Raw genomic sequence first — 12,693 nt, forward strand, 5'->3', positions numbered from 1 at the left:
CACTTGGCTGGGAGTTTCAGAAAACCCTTGCGTAAGTAATCATGATAATCCTTTCAAATTCCTTAGGGTCTGAGGCTATTTGGTGTTCCCACTTGAGTCCTGTAAAAAAAAGATAAGGAGAGAAAAAGGCAGCCTATCATAAAGAGCATTGCAACATATCCCTCTGAAAACTTTCCTCCCTGACCTGGCTATATTGCGCAGATAAACTTACTAAGTGTGTCCCCAAGTTTCTGAGAAATGGTACCGCTGGACCTGGGTGTTGACAGGGAAGAGAAAGATCAAAGGGAAGCCAGGTGAGGGGGCCGTATTTTCCCTTTTGGTGAAAACATGAAGGGGACACCTGCCCTCCTTGGGAAGCCGGGGGGAGGCATATCTCACTGTGGGGAGCAGGTCAGAGTGGTAGGCCTTTGAGGTTCTGCTGATAAGACACCTGGCTATTGGAATCAGAAAGAAGGTGTGTGGTTTCTTGGAACTCCTTCAGACAACATTTTTTTATTGGTGTCGGTTTTGTGATTTCCCTAAGGGGTCCTTCAGCCCTGGACCTCCCCTCTGCTGTCCAAATCAGCTCGTCATGGAAGAGTGCCCTGCTACCACGTCTGATCCTAGCCACGTTTTCCCTGATCTGGGTCTGAGGGCCGCAAACATCCTAGCCCTTCATGCAGCCTGGCCTCCTTCAGTCCAAGAGGATTTTTCCCCCAAAGAAATTCTTCATTAAGCTATCACAGTAGGCCGGCCAGACCTGTTTCCATTTCTAGTGACATTCTGCAGGGTTCGTTTAGTCCTTTATACACCAGTTCCAGAGAGGCTGCCGGAGGAAGAGAAAGAATGCTGGACTGAATTTTTGTAGGTGTTTTCTCGTTCTGTTCTGTAGCTGATCTAGCCCTACATGCTTAGGCAGGCCTCCTCCCCTCTCTGCACCCTGGTGTGGGGGGAGATGGCTTCAAAGGGCCTTTTCAGCTCAGAGATTCTGGCAATTTCTTTAACAAGGCTGAAAGAAGCCAGCATTCTCATCCTTAAGACTGGATACAGGGAAAAGGCAACTTTTTGATCACTGGGATGGTGTTGGTGTTTATGGCTTTTTTTTGGCAGCTTGTCAGAACAGTACGGTAGACAGTTTTGGCTTTTTCAACCCAACATTCGCTCCCTCTTGTAGATTCAGAACCCATACGTTGTTTTGGGAGAACTAGTCCTCTCTGATACTCAGTCCGTGTGCTTTGTGGAAGGAACTGACTTTTATCTCCTGGCTGTAGAAGCGGGACGAATGGAATACTTGAACCTGCCCCTCACCCCACTTTGGCCATGGAGATTGGTTCAGAGGTGGGTATGTCACCAAAGTGGGTCCCAGAGAGACAATTTCAGAACTTGCTGATTCTAATGGAAAAGAGGATTTTGCTTTCTACTATGGTTATCAAAAAGATAGGCTATAAGCCTGGGCTGGCTGGCAGACTGAGAATGGAACTAACAAAGACAGCTGAGCGAGGTGACAGAATCTCCATTGTTTGAGTGCCTGGATCCCACTGAACCTGAAGCTAGACCTGCCCCAGGATATACCAGTTATGTGTGCCAATAAATTCCCTTTCTTTAGTCAAGTCATTTTGACCTGGGTTTCCTGTCACTTGCAGTTGAGAGTCTTAATATACCAGCATAGAGGTCACTAACCTGAGACAGGTTGAGAGAAGTTAAATCTAGGAGGTATGGAACCAGGATGGGAACCCAGATCTGTCCTACCATGGTGCTCTGCCCAAGGAGCTTTGTCATCATCCTAATTTTCTTTTTCTGGTCTCTTTACATCTTTTCAAAGGACCCGCCCAGAAGTGAACCTACTATGCTGGGGCATCTTCATCCTGGTTGGTGCCAGGGGAGAATGTTTGCTTATATTTCTGGTGAAGCCTGTCCAGGATTTCACGCTTTGCTCTCAAACCCTCTCCTAAGCAGTTCTCCTAAGATTAACTTCTTTTCTTTCGGTTTTGTGTTTTATTTTCTTACCCTCATTTCAAGGACATTTTCTTGACTCCCATCCATTTCCCTTAATCTGATTTTCTATATTCTGCTTTAAAGACACTTCCCAGGCCTGGGTCTGGAAACCGTGCTTAGCAGACAGTGGTAAGTACCTGGTAATTGTTTGTTGTTGTGTGAAGCACATTGCTTCCTTTCCCTTGTCTACCAGACATTGATACTTTGTTTCCTTTCTTTTGAGCAATTCTTAGCCCCAAGTTGTTCACAAGCCTTATCAATATTTGAGAAAGAGGTAGCCATCTTCCCTAGTTCTGGCCTAGATAAATGTGTGTGGCCCTCTGCTCCCTATCCCACACAGCCAGCCCTGTCAGAGTGTAAAATACCAAGAGCCCTGGACCAGGAGATAAGGGACCTGGTGTCAGACAAGCTCTAGTTAGTCTCACACCCTTTCAAACCCTTTTCACTTTCTCATTCTCTACCACAGAGGCTAGACAGTGAAATTCTTTAACTGCCGGGCTTCTTTAGAACTAGCAATGGCCATGTGACTCTCAAATAGGACAAAATCTTGAATGGAGAAGACTTTTAATCCTGTTTTCTTCCTGCCTAGAACAAGGATCCTATGCCTGGAGGTGCAGCCACCATCTTGGTACCATGAGAATGAAACTCATATGCAGTGAATAGCAGAGCAAGAAGATAGAAAGGGTCTGGGTCCTTGATAACTTGAGCTGATGCACAAGCCCTGGATTCCGTATGTTCCTCTGGACTTCTGGGTATAAGAGAAAAACAAACCCCTTACTCAAGCCACTGTTTGTCAGGATTTCTATTACTTATAGTATTGTTAATTGGTACAGCTGGGCTCTGTTCCCAGCTCTGCTTCAACTCCCTGTATGCTCCTGGGAAAGTGACTTCACCTCTCTGGGTCTCCTGTTTTCTCATTCAGACAATGACTATTGGTGAATACATGCTTTAGAAGATTTTTATAACTAACATACTGGTTTTATAAATCTAGCTTTGTATCTTTTTCTGTTGTCTCTATCCTGTGTAGGCCTTATTATTTCAGACTGCCACCCAGTCTCCTGACTTTCAAGATCCTGTATAGTTGTCTCTAAAACAAAGAACTGATTAACTCAGTAGAAAAGATTTTAGAAAGATATTTAAAACACTAGGGGAATTTATTCCATGACAAGCCAAAATAACCAAATTATAACTAAAGGAATAATTATTTAATAAATGCCTTTAGTACAATTTAGTGGTGTAGAGGAGAACTCATTTTGATTTGTATCTCACACTAGACCTTGCCAAAAAAGAAGTTCTGGATGGGTTAGAGTTCAGTATAGAAACAAACAAACAAAAAAACTAGAAGTAAATAGAAGCATATTTATAACATCTGCATGAAGGTATCTGCATAAGAACACAGACAACTTTCACACAGTGAAAGTGTGGGTGTGTTTTTGGGTTCTCTGTTCTTTCCAACATTGATGTATGTGTCTGCCCTTCCATCTGGACCACACTGTCTTGATTACTGTCACTATATAATAAGCCTTCACATCAGGTAGAGTGACAATCCTGTCTTTTGACCTTAAAAGCATCTGTGAGTTGATTGAGTTTACTGTCCCCTCTAACTGGTCTTTTCTGGGCACTGTCCCACTCACCTTCTGTAAGCACACTGACACTCATGGTTGTCTGCCTGGAAAGTTGAGCCCCAGCCTGCATGTCAGACCGACTGTTCTGTTAAGATTGATTCCATTTTCATCCTTTTTTGTGAAACATTTCTTGGTTTCCGCTGCTCTTCACTCCAATCCTCAAAGTGATTGTTCCTTCCCTCTTGAATTCCCTGTGCTCTATCTGTATCATGCATGGGGACTTTAAAATGTTAACTTTTTTATGTTTGTGCCTTCCCAAGTGTAACTGTGTCTTCTTGATTACACATCCCAGGTACCTGACATACAGTGTCTGGTATACAGCAGGTAGTTTGCAAATGACTCATCATTGGAGAAAAAAAATAAAGCAAACTTCATTGCTAATTCAGGATTTCATATGTGTGTGGAATCATGGGTGGCCAAAGTATGCCTGCATCCATTTGGTACTTAGAATACTTGGACGTTGACTTGCAAGAAGGTCTCTGTCACCATATTGGTGGGAAGCCAAGTCTTCTGTAGAAATGAGTTGATAAAACCTCTCTATTGAAACATAACCCGAGTGGATGTAACTATCGCTGTAACCCAGCTGCATAACAAACGACCCCAAATCCCAGTGGCTTACCACAAACACTTATTTCTCACCCACGGCTGATTGTGGCTTCTCTGCTCCAGGCTAGAGGTTGAATTTAGGTCAGCTCCATGCATCTCTCATTCCAGGGTCCCAGGTTGAAGCAACAGCAGCTGCCCAGAAGCATATTCTCAGGGCAGGGGCAGGAGTTCGGGAGGCCAGGCCAAATGAGGCGAGCGCATTTCAAACCTCTGTATCATGTTTACTTATATTCCATGGAGCAAAGTGAGTCACATGGCTGAAGCCAGCATCAGTGGGGCCAGGATGTACTCCTCCATGGAGGGGCTGGAGTGAGGGGGGGAGAATGAGTATCTGCCGAGCAATGATGCAGTCTACCTCGGTGTGAACAATGTATAAGCAGAGGCTGCAGGCCCAGCTACAAAGGCCTGAAGCCAGAGGAGTGGAGCTGACCTGCTTGGGACCACCCCAGAAGATCTAGAAGGAAGCAGTGCTAGGTGGGGGCTATTCTGTGTGAGGTGGAGCTGGAAACTGATATCACAGCCTACTGTGTGTCCTTTATGGCTCGCATAGTAAAACTTGATACTGCTCTGAAAAAAATCCAATCTGGCAGCAGTGGAGGATGCATCCAGGTGCAGGTAAGGACACTGGCTCTGCTGTGGATATTGCAAATCAATTTTTCCCCTTCAGTGATTTCTCCATCTCTCATTCCACTGTTCATCCTTAGTGGGGAAGAATTTTGATTCCCATTTTCTTACTATGAAATATTGGACTGTGGGAAGGCATAACCTTTTAAAAGAAATCACAATTAAGCTCTGGAGTGTGGAATCTTTTTCTCTCACATATCTACGGTTTGAGTCCTTGGCAAGCCAGAAGAGAGAGAGAAGCCAGGAAGCTTCGCTAGGTTAAGGGGAATAGCTGAGGTTTTACTGGAATGTTTCCAGATTTTCCTCACTGCTTCTCATGAGAACAGATTCTGGGGGGAAACAAGGTTGCCCAGTATGTTCCTACATCTCAGTCAGGATGGTACAAGGCAAAAAGACTGGCCCCTCTGGCAGCTGATGAAGACACTCCCACGTCCCCTTTGCTTTTGTCCATGACTTCGTTCCAAGCTTGCTTCTAAAGGTGGCTGCAGGAGCCCATGCTTACCAGCCGATGAGAACTGATGACACACATTTTTTCCCCATCTCTGCAGCTGGTGATGTCAAGTTGGTAGCTTGAAATTGACCATGGTGGGAGGATTTACACCACAGAAATTGGCAAAATGCTACAAGCAGGTATTTTTTCCCCAGAGAGTCAGTTGTTAAACAGTTACCAGTTCATCACTGCTGCTGAGGGACAAGTCCGTGCCATTGAAACTATAAAAGAAGTTTCAGAAGTCTACTGTCCTTGCAATGGCAAAATGAGAGTTTGTGAGATGGGGGTGGATGGATATAGGAGAACCAAAGGTGTGTGTGTATGTGTGTGTGAAGGAATTGTACTATCCCATGTTTGTGCAGCTCTTAATATAGAAAAGAAGCCTTCAAACATTTTCTTTTTAAATTCAGCAAGTCCTGCGGCAGGCTGATTGGCTGCCACTTGGATAGAGGAAGGCCTGTGATGGGAAGGATGGGAGAAAGTGGCCGAATCTGCAGGGGCCGCCCGTATCTATCCTTTTCTATTGAGCACACGTTTGTCATCCATCACCTGAAAAGGTTATAAATCTACCCAGTGTTGAAAAGACCCAGAATGAATTGAATGGAATTAAATGTGTGCCACGTGAGAGGGCTCTGCTGTCTGACTCCTCTGCATCTCTCCTCAGATGTTAGGGCTTTGCCAACAATGAGACCTCGAGAAACATTTACTGAATGAATGAATGTATGAGTGAATGCATGAATGAGTCAGTGAGTCAGTGAAAGTGGAAGTAGTTTTGTGTGCTTCTGTTCTTTTCCCTCTGTATTTTTCATTCAGGAAATGCTTTTTGAGTACCCACCTTGTGCAGGACACCAAGCCTCCATGACTCCCTGGGCCCCAGCAAGGGCGGCCCTGCCTGGTTGTGGCTTGTGGCCTCAGCTATATGATCCGTGATCTAGGATCTGAGGGCAGGGTCTGGGTTGTCTGCCCACACAAAGCCCATCATTAATTCCTGCTGGTGCTGCCGCCGCCCCCGTCGAGCCTTTGGCATGATGTTGGCAATCTCATAAGGAGAAACGAATAATTTTGTCTCCTGTCACGTAGCAAAATAAAAGCTTTTGGCAAGCACGAAGCCTGGGAGGCCCTTACTGCCACACGTATAATTAGAACTTTGGGCTAAACCCATCCCCAAGGAGCAAAACATTACATTTTAAGGCACATGCTTTTTGATTTATTTATTTAAAAATTTTTTTTTCATAAAAGCAGTTCCCTTCATTTCCTCTGATGACATCACAGCTGAACACAGGACATAGCTCTTTGCCACTTTAAAGGGGGAACATTCTGCGTGCTGTATTTTACTTCAAACCGTTATGAACCATGACTAGAGCATTCCAGACCTGCACTCGGAGCCTGTGATGGGCATTTTTCTTCAGGTGCAAGGATCATTACAAGGAATGCATTCTTAAACCAAGCTTGCTCCCAGCACACCATTTCCACATATGGATATTAATTTATGTGATCACTTGAATACAAACGCTCAGCTGTCTCCATAAGTTATAGAAGCAATCATCCCAGGGAGCATCGGCGACACCGAGAGTCAATTCTTGTGTAATAATTTCATATTCGAGCCAGGGATGCCAAATCACCGCCCCTTTGGATAAAATGTGAGCCTGTGGAAACGCTCCCCTCCCCCTTTTTATTATTGTGCATTTTATTTCTCCATAAAATACGTTTATGCCCTGGAAAAACAAACCAACCCAGGGGGCTAGGCTGACAGTGTGATGCAAGGGGTGCCTTCTAGGTGCTGCCCGAAGCTTCTGACTCAGCTACGAGCAGACACCACGATGGGGGAGCATGTCTGGGGACTGCTGAGAAAGCCCTTTGGGGCTGAACCTTGAGTGGTGAGGCAGCAGAAGTTCTCCAAGCCTTGGAATGGCAAGATGTCATCTGGTTCTAGCTCCCGTCTTGGTGGGAAACCTCTATTCCTTTCTTATTTACATACATATATATGTACATACAAACACATACTGTATATGTATATATGTACATATATGTGTGTATATACATATATGCATATATATACATACACACAGCTTTATTGAGATATAATTCACATGCCATACAATTCAGTAGTTCTTAGTACATTCACAGAGAAATGTAACCATTACCACTTTATACCATCCCCAAAAGAAACCCCATACCTGTTAGAAGTCACTCCCCATTTCCCTCCCCCAGCCTTAGGCAAGCACTAATCTACTTTCTGTTTCTATAAATTTGCCTGTTGTGGACATTTGATACAAATGGAACCATGTAATAATGTGGCCTTGTGTGTCTAGCTTCCTTCACTTAGCATAATGTTTCCAAGATTCATTCACATTGTAGCGTGTCAGTATGCATTTCTTTTTATCGTCAAATAATATTCCACTGTATGGATACAACACATTTTTTTTATCTACTCATCTGTTGGTGGACATTTGGGTTGTATCAGCCTTTTGGCTACTGTGAGTTATGCTGCTGTGGACATTCGTGGACATATACTTTCATTTCTCTTGTGTATATACCCAGGAGTAGAGTTGCTGGTTCATATGATAATTCTATGTTTCCTCTATGTTTAACTTAATTGAGAAACTGCCACACTGTTTTCCACAGTGGTTGCACCATTTTATATCCCACTGGCAGTGTATGTGGTTTCCAATTCCCTTTTTGTTTTTGTTTTTGATTTTATAATCTGTGGTAAAATAGACATAACAGAAAATTGACCATTTTAACCATTTAAAAACATTTTTTATTGTTCAATTACCATTGTCTACATTTTTCCATTTTAACCATTTTTAATCATACAATTCAGTAGCACTAAGTACATGGACAATGTTGCGTAACCATCGCCACTATCTATTTCCAGTCATTTTTCATCTTCCCAAGCAGAAACTCTGTCCCCATTAAACACTAACTGCTCATTCCCTTCTCCACCCAGCCCCTGGTAACATTTATTCCACTATCTGTCTCTATGAATTTACTTGTTGTAGGGTTCCAATTCCTTTTATGGTTTTTCTGATACTTGTTTGTCTGGATTCTGCTTAAATACCTGCAGTGACAGAGTTTACTCCTTTGCCAGGCATCCCATTCCAGTATCAAAAACATGTATTGACAAGTCTTTTATAACTTTTGCCCCAATCAGCTCCCATCAGGCTTATCTATTGACTTCTGGATAGAAGACATCTCCGACAAGTTGACTTTCCCATCCACAAATAAACTGTAAGAGAAAACCTCATGTCTTTTTCAAACAAAACTTAGGATCTCTAGAATCTAGCTCTGGAGAGACAATCTCTCAGTTGGCATGAGAAATGAGCAGCTCTGACCTTGTGACTCTCAGAGTCCCCTTCCCTTGGAAGGCCATCATTTGAGGTCCACTGATACCATCACACTAGTCCCCAATGTTGTCCCCTCTCCATTTTACCCTTGGGTTCCCTGCATGGACACAGTCTTCTCCTACTTGGCTCCTCTTGGCTCTGCTGAGACCTCTAAAGACTAAGAGGAAACTGACACAATACACAGAACCTAAAGCAGCCTGACTTCCAGGGTCATGTGCAGCCTCACAGAGCCTCCCCTTCCAGCACAGTCCTAAGCCACAAGGTTGGGACAGTTTGCAGACTCCTCTCCCTCTGCTCTTTCTAGTCTTTCTTTCTGAAAATCCTGTTATTCCTCATCTGTTGGACCTCCAGGACTGATTCTCCAAGTCTCTTTTCTCATGTTTTCCATCTCTTTTGTTACCCTGCATGTTCTGGAAGAGTCTGTTGATTTTTTTCTTTCAGGCCTTCTATCGATTTCTAAGACTCTGTTCCCATATTTTTAATTTCCAAGTGCTCTTATTTTCTCTAATTGTTAGTACCACCTTCTTGCTTTATGGATGTAATACCTTCTTACATCTCTCCGAGGGTGCCATGGAAAGCTTCCTCCTCCTCCCCACCCTGCTTCTTTTTAAAGTTCTCCTCTGTTTACTAAATTATGTTTCCTCCAGGATCAATTTTCTTGTTGTTTCTTGTTTTTCTCTTGGGTGTTGCAGGCTTTCTTTAAATGAACAACCATAGAGTGCATCTCTTGCCATGTAGCCTGGGAGTGTGGACCACAAGCATTGTGTGAATGGGTATGGATTGGTGGTGGGTGAGCTCCACTTAAGGGGAGCAGGTGGGAAGTTGGGGTCTCCCAAGTGATGGGTCATGGGGGGCTTTCTTTCAAGCCACTAATATACACAAAAGCTGCTTCAGTTCTCAGAAATGTGTTCCATTTCTTTGGAAATGGGTCTTTACTGCTTTTGTGGTGGTTTTTGGCAAGTGCAGGCATGAACTCTAGTGTCAACTCTAAGAAACCAAGAAGCTTGCTCCTGGCCCTCCTACCCTCAGTCTGGTGGGGATGGTGAAGGGGGGCCCCCGCAGGTTCAGCTTCAGACTCTCACTCAATCCTGTTTCCAGCCACATTTCCCGCTCCCGCCCTCAGGGACCGCTACCCGCCTCCCCCCCAGCCTGGAATCTCTTTCTCCTGCCTCCCCTCCAGGGAAGATTCCAGCTGTGGCTCACTCTGCTCTGCGTCACCTGTCACCACCCTTCCTTCTGCTCTCTGTCTTCCAGAAATGTGTTGAAATCCCTCATCTGCTCACACCCGCCCCCCTCTTTCCTTATTGTGGGTTTATACCTTTTTTGTTCCTTCTCGATCATATTAAAGGGAGCTTGGGAGGAAGGGGAGATAAGTACGTGTGCTCTGAGTATGTAAAACAGATAATCTACACGCATTCTGCACAGTATCTGCTCAACAAATGTCAGCTCCTCTTAAAATTATCACCTGCCGTTGTCATGTCTTGGGGTGTGTGGAGAGAGGTGTGGGGGGCAGGGGACAGTGCCTTCTCAGTTAGGGCAAGGAGATAGGGAGGTAGGCTGTGGTCTCTCTCAGTGAGTCTTCTGGGTCTTCTAGCTGTAGTTTTTCCTCTTAAAAATTTATTATTTAAAATTGCTTTTTAATTGCATTAATAATAGATGAATACATCCCTTTGTAAAATACATAAAACCTTGAAACAACTTCACACCGATTCCAATCCCCTGTGGCCTTCTGTTTCAGCCTGGGTCCCAGACACAAGGATTCGAGGGCCAGTCCTTTATTTGGAAGGTGGCCCCAAGAGGCCCTAGTAGAGGGGTACAGAGAGGAGCCAGGGGAGGGAAGTAAAAGAAACCAATGAAGGGATGGTGATCAAGTAAATTATTACCATGGGCAACTGAGGCTCAGTCCTGCTGGGGACCTCTGGGAGTCAATGAGATGACCCACCCAAGGAGCCAGGGTGCTGGCAGATTTTGCTACAATGCTTGCTTCCTGGCCGGGCTCCATGATGGGGATCTTTGCCATGGCTCCTGAGACCACAGCTTGCATGGCTCACTTCACCCCAGACATTCCTCTTGGAGGTGAGAGGGTGCCCGTCAGTTCCACTCCTATAGCATATAACACCCTGCCTCCTCCCTGGGTATTGGGGGCGGGGTGGTGAGAGCAGGAAGGCCCTTCAAGTCTTTTTCCTTATAGCCTTCCCCACCTCCTCCCCTTGAAAAGCCTTATCCCATGCATCAGGCAGTATGTGCTGGAACTAGTTTGTCCTGGTTTGAGTTGGCAGGTGGTGTGCATCTCTTTCCAATTCTGAATTCAGGGGTATCACACTGGTAGCTTAAAACTGGCCAGGGTGAAAGTATTTATGCCACAGAAACTGGCCAATGCCCCAGATTAGGGCTTTCCCCCCTGGAGAGCCAGGTGTTAAACATTTGGCCCTACACCAGTGTGTAACTTTCAATGTCAAGGAGATATGGGAGCTAGAGAAACAAGCTAGATGACATCACAAGAAAGCCACCTGATAAATCTAGAAATGGGACAATTTGCAGAAAAACTGTCTTACTCTCTAACACATAGGGATCATTAAAAAAAAGAATTTGACTAGCCAGAAAGACAAGTGACATAACCAGATGCAATGTTGGGTATGGACTGATACTGGTTTGCAAACGCATTGCTGGGTCCATTGAAGAAATTCGAATATGTTCTGAGTATTTGATGAGATGAATATTTACTGCAGTGGAAAGGTGGAGAGCCTTGACTGGAAAAAGCAGGTTGCTTATTATATCTACAATAAAAATATGCATTTCTAAATATATGTAACAGAGAGAGAGATAGAAAAATATTTTGGTAAGCAGGATTCTAAGCACATGGCCCCTCAAGATTCCATACTCTCATCCTAGAACATTTGAATGTGATGAGATTTCACTCCTGGAATTGTGTCATGTGACATGGCACCATGGACCTTAAAGTAGGGATGTCATTCCAGTGGGCCTAATTTTGTCACATGTGCCCTTTATTTATTTAAAAAAAATCCTTTTATTGATTCTAGAGAAAGGGAAAGAGAGGGAGAAAGAGAAGGAGAGAAACATCAATGTCAGAGAGAAACATAAATTGGTCACCTCCTGCATGCATCCCAGCCAGGGACCAAACCCGCAACCCAAGCATGTGCCCTGACTGGGAATTGAACTTGCAACCCCTCAGTTTGTAGGATGGCCCCCAAACACCTGAGCCACACTAGCAGGGGCCACATGAGCCCTTTAAAAGCAGAGAGTTTTCTCTGGTTGTTGGCAAAACAGGAAGGCAGAAGAAAGATTCAAAGCATGGGAATATTAGATGTGCTGTTCCTGGCTTGAAGATGTATACAACCCAGAGAATAGCAAGCAAGGAAATGGGGACCTCAGTCCTACAGCCACAAGGACCTGAATTTTGGCAATAACCTGAATGAGCTTGGGAGTGGATGTTCCTCTGACCCTCCAGATAAAAGCCCAGCTTGGATGAGACCATGACTTTGGTTTTGTGAGACTCAGAGCAGAGAACGAAGTCCACCTGGACTTCTGACCTGAAGAAGTGGCAGGTAATAAATGGGTGGTGTTTTAAGCTGCTAAATTTGTGGTAATTTGCTACACAGCATTAGAAAACCAAGACAGGTTGCATTTAGGCGTTAATAATGGTGGTGATATATAGGAGGTGAGGTTTTTATTTTAACATTTTTGGTGGTCTCTATTTTCTAATGTTCTATAGCGCGCCTGTTCTGTTATGTTAAAAGGATATTTTTAAAAACCTTTCAGATTACTGGGAAGAAAGCCTTCTCCCTCATTTTCTCCCCACCTGAGACAACCACAGCATTATTCTATACGTTCTCTATGGTATTTGCTGTATTTTGTACCACCTATGTTATTATTAACATGATATTTTTTTATTTAAATCATCTTTTTTCCTCAAAAAAAAAAAAAAAAACCAACCTTAAATCCTTTAGCTTCCTCCTGAGCAATAATATTCATGAAGTCACGGGTTGGCTGTGTTGGTTTTTTTTTT

This window comes from Pteronotus mesoamericanus, unplaced genomic scaffold (genome assembly GCF_021234165.1).
Source record: "Pteronotus mesoamericanus isolate MK-2021 breed Mesoamerican mustached bat unplaced genomic scaffold, CSHL_Meso_final contig_173, whole genome shotgun sequence".
In the NCBI taxonomy this organism is placed as follows: domain Eukaryota; kingdom Metazoa; phylum Chordata; class Mammalia; order Chiroptera; family Mormoopidae; genus Pteronotus; species Pteronotus mesoamericanus.